This window comes from Artibeus jamaicensis, unplaced genomic scaffold, assembly GCF_021234435.1.
Source record: "Artibeus jamaicensis isolate MK-2021 breed Jamaican fruit bat unplaced genomic scaffold, CSHL_Jam_final contig_415, whole genome shotgun sequence".
Taxonomy (NCBI): Eukaryota; Metazoa; Chordata; class Mammalia; order Chiroptera; family Phyllostomidae; genus Artibeus; species Artibeus jamaicensis.
The window spans coordinates 21002-34334 of NW_026521823.1; positions in this window are offsets into that span (position 1 = coordinate 21002).

Genomic DNA, 13333 nt, shown 5'->3' on the forward strand with positions numbered 1-13333 from the left:
AAATGCACAGGAAACCAATAGTGGTGGAAAGGAAACTGGGACTCAAATTAAGGAAATGGACCAGAAGGAAGAAAAAAATGACCAAACAGAAAAGAACAAAGAAACAAGAATTCAAAAAATGAGGAGAGGCTTAGGAACCTCCAGGACAGCTTTAAACGTTCCAACATCCGAATTATAGGGGTAATAGAAGGGGAAGAGAAAGAGCAAGTGGAAAACTTATTTGAACAAATAATAAAGGAGAATTTCCCCAATCTGGCAAAGGCAATAGACTTCCAGGAAATCTAGGAAGGTTAGAGAGTCCCAAAGAAGCTGGACCCAAGGAGGAACACACCAAGGCATATCATAATTATATTAGCCAAGATGAAAATGAAGGAAAGAATTCTAGAAGCAGCAAGAGATAAGGGGACAGTCACCTACGCAGGGGTTCCCATCAGACTGTCAGCTGATTTCTCAAAAGAGACCTTACAGGCAAGAAGGGGCTGGAAAGAAGTATTCCAAGTCATGAAATCCGAAGACCTACATCCAAGATTGCTCAATCCAGCAAAGTTTTCATTTAGAATGGAAGGGCAGATAAAGTGCTTCTCAGATAAGGTCAAGTTCAAGGAATTCATCATCACCAAGACCTTATTATATGAAATGTTAAAGGGACTTATCTAAGAAAAAGAAGATTAAAAAGATGAACAGTGAAAGGACAGCAAACTCACAGTTATTTACAAAACTAAGAGGACAGCTAGATCAGGAGCAGAACCATAAAAATGGAGATCACATGGAGGGTTAGTAACGGGAGTGGGAGGAGGAGAAGGGGCGAGAAGGTACAGAAAATAAGTAGCATAGACGGTTGATAGAAAAATAGACAGGGAGGAGGGCAAGAATAGTATGGGAAATATAGAATCTGAAGAACTTGTGACACATGGACATAAATGAAAGGGGGGAATGGTGGGGGAGGGGTATTCAGGGTAGAGGGGAATGAAGGGGGGAATAGGACAACTGTAATGGCATAATCAATAAAATATATTAAAAAAAGAAAGATAAAAAATAAAATAAAATGGCTTTACAGTATATATATATATACATATATATGTATATATATATATGTACTGTAAAGTATCCATAGATTTAAAACAATTTATATAAAATTTTTAATGGCATTATTCACAGAAATAGAAGAAACAGTCATGAAATTTATATGGAACCATACAAAAAACCCAAATAGCTGAGGAAATCTTATGAAACAAGAACAAAATAACAGGCATCACACTTCCTGTTTAGAAACAATATCACAAAGCTACAGTCATCAAAACTATATGATACTAGCATAAAAACAGACTCACAGACCAGTGGAACATAATAGAGAGTACAGAAATTAACCCCTCAATATATAGCCAGCTAATCTTTGACAAAGGCACCAAGAATATACAATGGATAAAGAATAGTCTTTTAAATAATTGGTGTTAGAAAATGGATAACCATATATAAAATAATGAAATTGGACCCATATACAACAGTTAACTTGGAAAGGATAAAGACTTTCATGTAGGGACCTGGCACAGTAAAACTCCTAGAATAAAACAGGGGAAAGCTCCTTGACATTGGTCTTAGCAATGCATTTTTTTTTATATGATACCCAATCAGGAAAAGCAAAAATAAACAAATGGGTTTGCATCAAACTTTAAGGCTTCTGCACAGCAAAAATAAATAAAATAAAAATTAAAACAATCAACAAAATAAATAACCTATAGAATTGAAGAAAACATTTTTTAACCATATATCTGATAAGGGATAAGTGTGCAAAAGATATAAGGAACTCATACATCTCAATAGCAAAAACAAACAAACAAATTGAAAAATGGGCAAAGGACCCAAACAGACTTTTTTCCAATGACACATACAAATGACTAAAAAGGTGTTCAGCATCACTAATCACCAGAAAAATATAAATTAATACTACAAGCTATCACCTCATACATATTAGGATGGCTAGTATCAAAAAGACAAGAGATAAATGTTGGCAAGGATATAGAGAAAAGGGTACACTTGTGCCGCGGTCCAGCCACAGCGGGTTAAGGGGTCCCATAGGTGAGGGTAGGCGAAATAAGGTGGCGCCCGAAAACAGGGACCCTCAGGTAAGACCCCTTAAATTATTCTCGGGTAGGCTAGGCTCTCACCGATCGGGTGCTGCAGACCCCCTGGTAGATAGACCAGGTAGCAAAGGGTGAGTAATCATGGGACATTCTGAATCTAAAGAAAGAGGTTTATTTATTGATATAACTAAGCATGTGCTCCATAAGAGAGGAGTAAATGTGTCAGGAAGAAAACTTAGAGAATTTTTTCATTTTGTACAAGAATGCGCCCCGTGGTTCCCAGGGGAAGGAACCTTAAGTCTAGATACTTGGCTCAAATTTGGTGATAGTATTAAGCAATACTGTTCTGACCACGGGCCTGAGGATATCCCTGTTGACACTTTCTTTCTCTGGAATCTCATAAGAGACGCTTTAGACCCACAACATGAAAACATTTCCTTTCATAATAAATAAAAGCCACCCATGACAGGCCACACAAGGAAAGGTAGGCTTGAGAGAGAGCAATAAATTTTCCTTTCAATTAGCTTTTTTTACAAACACCTCTGAGCATTCTTTCTTTAAAAGCTGCTTTTGCAGCCCTTTTGATTCTGCCTTTTCCCTCCGCCTGCCTGTGAACAGAAAAACATAATAAATGAATGTTTTAGTTTCAACCGGACCCCGAAGATGAGAGGCGTAACTCCCTCCGCCTTCAGATCTCAAGCGTCCCTACGTGAGTAGGGGCCTTGTGGAGGTGTCTGAGACGAAGGGCTTCACAGAAAATTCCAATCACAGTAATTTAACTCTGGGCTCGGTCAGGGAGCGCAATATAAAGGTTGGTCACCTGGCGCTTCGAGCCTTCCCTTGCAGTCTTAGACGCATGGGAAAAACCTGAAACCCATAAGCAGGGTTAGGGTGCCCTGGGTACCAGGCAGCCCTCCCTGGCGGTTTTCACCAACAGCACATTTCTGACCCACCACACTGTACTCCCCAATAACTAATTAGTTAAAGTTTAAAACAGGCTACAGAATCTGAAACGGCAGAAATCAAAAGTAAAAAGAAACTTTTTTAACAAGTATAGGCTCTCTAAAGAACAAGAGCAATGTTTTATACTAATTTAGCAGTTTTTTAAAGTTGCTAAATATCTCCCTGATAAGGAATCTTTAGACTTAGTTATTTAGGAAGAGTTAGGCAGAGATTGAAACAGCACCAGACAGTATAAGATAAAGACTAGTATCTCACTCCCTCCTTTAGAGGATTTAATTTAAAAATATTAATTTACTTGAATTTTATTTTTGTTTCTATTTTAAAAAATAACATCTCAGTCATTACTATTTCAATGAGTAAAATGAGATCTCCAATATTATTACATCATAAAGATTCTACTCAAAAAGAATTTAAATTAAATCTTTAAAAAAAAACAAACAAAAAACCCCCAGACAATAAAAAAGCACACACACACACAAACACACACACACACACAAAAAAATGTGTCTTTTAACCACTCTGAATCCTACTTCTAGAGACTCAGAGACTACTTTAATCTTAAGAACAAGAGGTGTGGAGCTTAACATCTCCCCCCCCTTACAATAATCAATAAGAATTAACAAAAAAATAAAAATATTTGCCAATAGAGAAAAAACTATTTCTAAAAGTTATGAATGTATTCATAAATTTATCAATATAAAACATGATATACGTGACATAAAAATATGACATATTAAGGAAATATTAAAAATCCTCCTTGTTTATGCCAGAACTGTGACCTTTATTATAAAACTGAGATCTTAAGTATACTGTCTCCCTGGGAGAACTAGCCCTTCTCCCTGGAAAACAGTACCATTTTTTAACTCAGTACCTGTAAACACTGATCATTTCCTTGGGAAAGAACTGGCTATTCTATTCCCAAGGAAAAACGATTAGTCAATCAAGTCACAGAAGGCCCTTGACATATAACCATTTAAAGAATATCCTCATTTTACAAGAGTTAATCCTCAAAGATTAAGTTCTCAAATAATTTGACAAACAGATGTCACTCATTACACTCTCCTTAGAAAATTTATATACATTCATATTTCTATTGATACTTCTTCTGGCACTTTACATACATCTACTTTAAAAAGAAAATCTGCAAAAAATATACAAGTCCATTGGCTTGAAGACAGCCTCAGCAAATTAAAACTGATAATGGCCTAAATACCTTGCTTATTCTACTCAAGTTTTTCTTCAACATTAGAATATTCAACATAAAACAAAAAATACTTTACCATCCAACCAGTCAGACAATTATAGAACGAGCTCATAATGCTTTACAAGATCTTCTTAAAAACAAAAAGGGGCGTCATGAGTCCTCCCCCCAAAAATTTAATTTTGCTGGCCATATTTACCTATAATTTTCTAAATATTGATATATTGCTCTGTACTCCAATTATAAGACATTTCCAGACAAAAGAGTCCAAGCCACCTTTATTTAAAAATCTACTAAGAGATGGCACTTGGCAGGGCTCTGTGGAACTTTTAACTTGGGGAAGAGGGTATACTTGTTTGTTTTCCAGAATGACTCTTAGAACCGCAGCGATGAAGGTGAAGCCATATCACAGAAAAGGCTTCCCTGGCCATGACCCACCTCCACCCATTAGACTCTCTCAATCCAGACTTCTCCAAGCTGTATGTCATCTCCCTGAAGTGGAATTCCAGCTAGCAGCCCTGGAGCGGTATTCAACATCACCTAAGAGAGACTTTTTCTACCAACTTGAAGGGACAAATTGATAAATTGCAGCTAAAGCTACAACAGTTACAAGACATTCAATGCCTAGCGGAGGAAGAAGTTCTTGAAACCCTCTGTGACAATTTTGACTTTGGGGCTGAACCCCAAAACATTGGTTTAATAGACTTACTCTAAGAATGTGGATCCTTGGAACCATTAATTGTTTATTGATTCTAATAACACTTTGTAACTTGTTCTTCCTAAAACTCTCTCACCCTGAGTTCAGACACAAGGCCTTACTGCGTATCTTTAAAATAACTTCCTAAAGCCTGTGTCAATACTCCCCATGCAATTTTAATAGGACCTATTTATACTGAACAACAAGGGTCTTCCTTTTATATTAATTGTTCTAATTATATTTTAACTAATTGCATTGATTCAGGACTACCCAAGAGTTTGACTACATTCATGATAGTTTTTCAGCCTTCTCATGTTATGATGTGAGTAGTCCTCTCAGGAGATTGGTATGCTGATACAGGTTTATATATACTAGAAAAAATAGATGGGTTAATAAGACCAAAAAGATTTGTAGCCGCTCTAATATTAAGAATTACTGCTTTTATCAGTATAATAACCTCTATTGCATTATCAACTACCGCTTTAGTACAAGAAGTACATACTGCACAACATGTTAATCAGCTCTCTCACAATATTTCCCTCGCATTAATTCTACAAGAAAAAATTGATAAAAAATTAGAAACTAGAGTAAATGCCTTAGAAGATACAGTTATATATTTAGGTAACCAGATTCAAAATATAAAGATTCAAATGACTACTAGTTGTCATGCAGATTTTAAATGGATTTGTGTCACACCTTTGTCTTATGATCAAAATTCCACCACTTGGCCTCAGGTGAAAACTCATTTGCAAGGTATTTGGCACGATACTATGTTAGGACCTGATCTCAAAGTTCTACATACCAAAATTACAGAAATTAGTCAGGCATATTTAACTGCACCAGGTTCTGAAATTGCAGACAGAATCTGGAAGTCTATTCAAGAATCCATCAACCCTGTCATGTGGTGGTCTAGTTTAATACATATTGGAATCACTGGCTTAATTATTCTAATTTTAATCCTTGTTTTTCCAGTTGTCTTCTGAGTAATCCTCTCCTCCCTTTGAAAAACTACGTTGGAATTTCATCAATTTCGGCTGAAAAATAAAAAAGAGGGAAATGCCACGTCCACTGCCGTGTCCACTGTTGGATCCCTCTCTCCATGACAAGGTCCTGAGAGGGGGTGTAAGACTTCAAGGAAGCAGTTTCCAACCTGGTGGACGTGGCATGGAAGGCCCTGCAATACCTATTGTGATTGTGCTTGCTTTGGGGATCATGACCCTTTTCTGCTTTAATCATTATGAATACCCTGGCAGTGATTCAGATAGTGTGCCTAGACCTTTCCCGGCTCAATGAACAGAATAATAATATCATACTAGAAACGTCAGGGAATATAGGTACAAAGAAACAACCAGAACAATCTGAGAATTCAAGCTTAATCAATAACAGATCATTGGAAAAACACCCAAGATAAGATAGACTACTCTAGGAAATCAGGAGATGATCTCACTGCTTTCTTAGAGGGAATCAAAGTACAAAACATGTCTATAAAAGAACTCCTAGAGAAACTTAAAAGAAGTACCCTTGAAAGCCCCCTGAAACATAGGAATAGCCCCTCCTTTACCTTGAATAAGAATATATATCAACTAGACAGGCAAAGTAATAACAAAAGCTAGTTAGTTATTACATACTAAACAGTTACTAGGGAGTCAGAATTTATGGTACACGGAAAAACATTTTAAGCAAAACAAAGGTAGATAGCTAAGTTAGACATCACAAGGGCCTTATAATAAATTTCCTATTTTCTCTACTCAATCTAGCGTATCCTTTTGCCCTATGACAAATTCTGAGAAACTTTAACATACAATAAGATACTTCCAATTGTCTGATTAATAGCTCTCCTGGTTAAAATAATCTTTGTTTATTATAACTAAATCTATGAGAACTTTCGTACTTTTACTGATTACCTTTGTATTAATTTTTTCTGCTTAAATGATCATGTTATACTGCAAGTGTTAATCACTACCTAAAATGAAAATATAAAAACCTACTTGTACTTGCAATAAACGGAACAGAGCTTCACTGTCCTTTGAGGCGTGTTGTCGTCTGTTGCCCAGCGCCCACGCCTACCCTCACCTGTGGGACCCCTTAACCCACTGCGGCTGGACCGCGGCACACTTGAGCACTGCTAGTAGAAATTTAAACTAGTACAGCTCAGATATTTACAATTACAATAGCCAAGATATGGAAGCATCCCAAGGGCCCATTAGTAGATGAGTGGATAAAAAAGTTTGGTATATTTACACAATGGAATACTGACTTCATGGTCATAAAAAAGAAGGAAACCTTACTTTTTGCAGTAGCATGGATGGACCTGGAGAGTATTATGCTAAGTGAAATAAGCCAGCTAGAGAAAGACAAATGCCATACGGTTTCACTTATATGTAGAATCTAATGAATGAAATAAACTAACAAACAAAATAGAAATAAACTCATAGGTACAGGGAACAAACTGACAGCTATCAGATGGAATGGGAGTTGGGGACTAGGTGAAAAAGGCTAAGGGATTAAGCAAAAAAAAAAAAAAATCCCTCACGGATACAGTATGGTGATTACCAGAGGGAAGAAAAGGGGATGGGGGAGGTAAAAGAATGTAAAGGGAAGATAAATGGTGATGGAAGGAGTTTTGACTTTGAATACACAATATAATATACAGATTATCTATTATAGAATTGTATACTTGAAACCTATATAATTTTATTAAACTATCATCCCCATAAATTCAATAATAATTTAAAATAATAAGTTGTTACAGCTGTATGATAAACTGTATGGAGATTCCTCATGAAATTAAAAATAGAGCTACCATAAGATCCAACAATCCACACTTCTTATTATATATTCAAAGGAAATAAAACCAGTATCTTGAAGAGATAACTTCACTCCCAGATTCATTGCAACATTATTCACAATAGTCAATATATGGCAACTACCGAAGTGTCCATCCATGGATGAATAAATAAAATTTTGTATGGTCATGAACCATATAACAATGACTTGGTCAACAACAAACCACATTTTTGACAGTGGTCCCATAAGATCATAATGAAGCTGAAAGTGCTTTGTTGACTACTGACATCATAGCCATAGCATAATATCATAGTACGACACATTACTTATGTCTTCATGGTGATGCTGGTGTAAACAAACCTACTGCCAGTCATAAGAAAGTATACCACATACAGTTAATGTAGTATGCTATAGCGTTTCTGTGTAAGTATACTCTATACTATTTGCACAATGACAAAATCCCCTAAGGACTCATTTCTCAAGCTGACTCCCATTGTTAAGTTGTGCATGACTGTTTTTTATACAGTGGAATATTATTTAGTCATGAAAAGAAGCAAATCCTGCCATTTGCAACAACATGGATGAACTGGGAGGACATTATGCTAAGTGAAATAAACCATACAAAGAAAGACAAACATATAACCTCACTTATATGTGGAATGTAAAAATCTTGAATTCATAAAACCAGAGAATATTATGATGGTTGCGAGTAGTCGTGGGTGAAGGAAATAGGGAGAAGTTTGTCAAAGGGTACAAAATTTCAGTTGTAAGATGAATACATTCTTGGGATGTAATGTATACCATGGTAACTATAGTTAATATACTGTTTGTAAACTTGAAATCAGGTAAGAGATCTTTTTTAAGAAGATTCATTTATTTTTCAGAGAGAAAAAGAAACATTAATGTGAAAAATATCAATCAGTTGCTTCCTGAATGCACTCCAGCCAGGGAACAAACCTACAACCAAGGCATGTGCCCTGATGGAGAATCGAACTGGTGGCCTTGCACTTTGTGAGAGGATGCTCAACCAACTGAGCCACGCTGGCCGGAGTAAGAAGATCATAAGTACTCTCACCACAAGGAAAAAAAAAATTAATGTAGCTATGTGAAGTGATGGATGTATTAGCTAACTTGATTATGATAATGATTACACAAAATATTAAATCATCATGTTATGCACCTTTAAAAATTATGTTGTTCCAACTTAATATGTATAGTTTTTGTTAATCACTTCAGTAAATCTGGGGGATAGAGAAGTGTGTTGTTTAATCTTTATACATTTTAGAATTTTCCAGTTAATGTTTCTGTTATTTATTTCCAGTTTAATTCTGCTGTGGTCTGAAAGTATATTTTATATGATTTTTATTCTTTAAATGTTTATGGTCTATAATGTAGTCTATCTTGGTGAATGTTCCATGTGAATTTGAGAGGAATGTGTATTCCGCTGTTGTGAATGCAGTATTGTCATTGGATCATGTTGACTGACAGTGCTATTCAGTTCAACTATATCCTTACAATTTTCTGCCTGCTGGGTTCATCAGTTTCTGACAGCGGAGTTGAAGTGCATTTATATACAGTCATACCTTAGTACTCATCAGCTTCGGAACTTGTCAAACCCTGTATGGGTCACCTTTTGACAAGGAAAAAAAAGTTTCAGCACTCAGCACTTGCTCGGGACTCACTGCACTTGCTAGAACTTGTATGAGTCATGCTGCAGCCCTGCAAGAGAAAATGTTTAATCGTTTGGTACTCATCTTGAGTTTCAGAGCAAGTTAATGATGAGTACTGGAGTTCCACTGTAATTCTACTTTCTCACCTGTGGGGGATCCCATCCTGCAGTGTCCCCCGGAGTCACGGATGAAATGAGGCTACTAACACAAGATTTGCATAGGGAGAAAAGACTGGCTAATCTCTTAGAGAAGAGCCTGTAAGTCCTTTCTTCTGAGGCTTTTATTGTGCATGTTATGTGCAGGGATATACAGCCTTTATGAAAAGCTCATCAATCAATGTCTAAAGGCCATAGTCACAGAAAACAGATGTTATCTATAGATAACAGTTGAGGACACACAGAGATCTGCCTCAGGTCAGGGTCTGTTAGATATGCTGACAGCCAGAGGGTTGTTAAGGCACCGTTGGTGAGATTAGGAGTTCACTTCTGCTTTGGATTTAGATATCTCATTCCTGGCAACAGGGCTATACAAAGCAAGGCCAGACTCAAGGGGTGTAATGCATTCTTTAGGCCTGATTTCCCATGGGAACCCTCGGTGCTAGTGCCGAGTCATGCCTGCCTTCCAGCATCCCCAGAATTCTGGTCAAGACTTACAGACCCTTATTCAAGGCCTGGCTTGTGAGGGGCTACAATTACCAATACCATACAACGTGGTCCCCATCACTCTCTTTTCTTCTTTTTAAAATTTTTAACGTTCTCCTGAGAGTTTGCAATATACTCATACATTTACAACAAATCTGAGTTCAATATCCAATTCCTATACCAATCGATAATTCCTCCTTCTTTCCTTAGAACCTTGTTGCCATTCATTTTATTTATCTATAGGCTATAATCACCCACTACATTGCTGCAATCATTCCTATGAACAGTTATCTCTTATATAAATTTAAAATAATAAAAATAAATATTTATTTTACTTACATGTATTTCATCTCTAGAGCTCTTTTTATCTTTACGTAGATTCCCGTTTTTGACTTGTATAATTTTATTTTAACATATATTTTTATTGAGAAATAATCGATTTGTAATACTGTCAGTTTGTGTCCAACATGTTGATTTAGTACATTTATATATTGCAGTTGAATTACCACATAATGCTAATACCTCCATCATGCCTATAATTATCATTTTCTTTCTTGTAGTGAGAACATTTAGTTTCTTAGCAAAGAATTTTGAATTTGAATTATATAATAAATACAGTACTGTCGACTATAATCACAGTGCTGTGCATTAGATCTCCAGAACGTATTCTTCTTCTAACTGCAATTTGTACTCTTTGAGCAAAATCTCCCCAAATCTGCTACTGTTTGTCGTTCTCCAAACTTCCTTACTCTGTGCTTCCAAACTCTTCCAAACTCTGTGCTTTGGCGTCTGACATTAAGTTGGGAAAATGCTCAGTCATTATTGTGTCAAATATTTTTTCTGTTCCATTTTTTTCTTCTCTTTCTAGTATTCTCATTGAATGTACATTACACCTTTTTTTAGTTTTCTCCTAGTTTTGAGTGTGTTACCTTCGTCACTTTATTATCCCCACCTCAGTCCCCCAGATTTTATTCTCTTTGCTTTCTAGTTCTCATAATTTTTATTGATATCTACTTTTAAGCTCAGAGATCCTTTCCCTCAGCTGTTCCAGTCTACTAATAATAAGGCATTCTTCATTTCTGTTACAGTGTTTTTATTTCTATATATTTTTGCTTATCTGTATTTTACTAAGGTTTTTCCCCTAAGCTTTTATCTTTCTTCATTTTTAAAATTTATTAATTTTTAAGCATATTTTATTGATTATGCTATTACAATCATCCCATTTTTCTGCACTTTATTCACCCTGCCCTGCACCCTCGTCTCACAAGCATTCCCCCCAACCTTCTTAGTTCATGTCCATGGGTCACACATGTAAGTTCATTGGCTTCTCCATTTCCTATGCTATTCTTAACCTCCCCCCTGTCTATTTTCTACCTACCATCTATGCTTCTTATTCCCTGTATCTTTTCACCCATTTCCATCCCTATCTCTGCTGATAACTCTCCATGTGAAATCCATTTCCGTGACTGTGTTCCTGTTCTGGTTGTTTGCTTAGTTTGTTTTAGGTTCGGTTGTTAATAGCTGTGAGTTTGTTGTCATTTTAAGGTTCATATTTTTTATCTTCTTTTTAAAATGATTTTATTTATTTATATTTAGAGGGGAAGGGAAGGAGAGAGGGAAAGAAACCTCACTGTATGATTGCCTTTCGTGGGACCCCTGCTGGGAACTGGTCTTCAACCCACGCATGTGCCCTGACTGGGAATCAAACCCCGATCCTTTGGTTTGCAGGCCTGCGCTCAATCCACTGAGCTATGCCAGCCAGGGCTATCTTCTTTCTCTTAGATAAGTCCCTTTAACATTTCATATAATAAGGGATTGGTTATGAAGAACTCCTTTAACTTGACCTTATTTTGAAAGCACTTTATCTATCCTTCCATTCTAAATGAAAGCTTTGCTGGATAGAGTAATCTTGGATGTAGGTCCTTGCCTTTCATGACTTTGAATATTTCTTTCCAGCTCCTTCTTCTTGCCTGCAAAGTTTCTTTTGAGAAATCAGATGGTAGTCTTATGGGAACTCTTTTGTAGTTCTCCTTTTCTCTTGCTGCTTTTAAGATTCTCTCCTTTTCTTTATTCTTGGCTAATGTAATTATGATGTGCCTTGCTGTGTGCTTCCTCAGGTCCAACTTCTTTGGGACCCTCTGAGCTTCCTGAACTTCCTGGAAGTCTATTTTCTTTGCCAGTTTGGGGAATCTCTCCTTCATTATTTTTTCAAATAAGTCTTCCATTTTTTGCTGTTCCTCTTCTCCTTTCTGGCATCCCTATGATTCGGATGTTGAAAAATTTAAAGTTGTCTCAGAGGTTCCTAAGCCTCTCCTTGTTTTTTTGAATTTTTATTTTTTAATTCTGTTCTGGCTGAATGTTGATTTCTTCCTTCTATTCCAAATCACTGATCTGAGTTCCAGTTTCCTTCCCATCACTGTTGGTTCTCTGTACATTTTCTTTTATTTCAATTTGTATAGTCTTTACCTTTTCCTTTATTTTATGACCATATTCAACTATTTCTGTGAGCATCCTGATTACCAGTGTTTTGAGTTTTGCATCTGATAGGTTGGCTATCTTTTCATTGCTTAGTTCTATTTTTGGAGTTTTGACCTGTTCTTTCATGTGGGCCATATTTCTTCATCTCAGCACACCTATTACATTGTAAGGGTGTGCTGAGGTACCTAAGGGAGCCTTAGGTATTTGCCAGGGCAGGGCAGTCCAAGTAGCTGTGTTGTGGCATTGTATGTGGGGGAAGGGTCCAAGAGGGAACAATGCTGCTTGCTTTGCTCTGGGCAGCTTTCAGTCACTTTCCCTGCTACCCACAAGCAAATTGGGCCCTTCTGGTGCTGATTCCATGATGGGTGAGCATGTATAAATTCTAAGACCCTGTGAATCTTTCCAATGAACTCTCCTGTGAGGCTGGGAGTTTCTCCTCCTGCTGCAACCCCCACACACTTTTACAGCCAGAGGTTCTGAGGCATTCTTTTCCAGGAACCCTGGGTTGTTCAGTCTGTGTCACTCCTCAGTTGTTCCTCCTGGTTTATTGGCATGCAAATGTGAGGCCTTCTGGCCCACCAGCAGTTGCCTCAGCATGTGTCTTCTCCATTCTGGCTGCCTGACTCCACCCTCCTACCGGTCTGGATGAGTGTTTCTTCTTTAACTCCTTGGTTGTCAGACTTCTATACAGTTTGATTTTCTGGCAGTTCTGGTAATTTTTTGTTTTCATATTTATTTTTGTCCTTCTTTTAGTTGTACAAGGAGGCAAAGTGTATCTACCTACACCTCTATCTTGGCCAGAAGTCCTTTTTTTC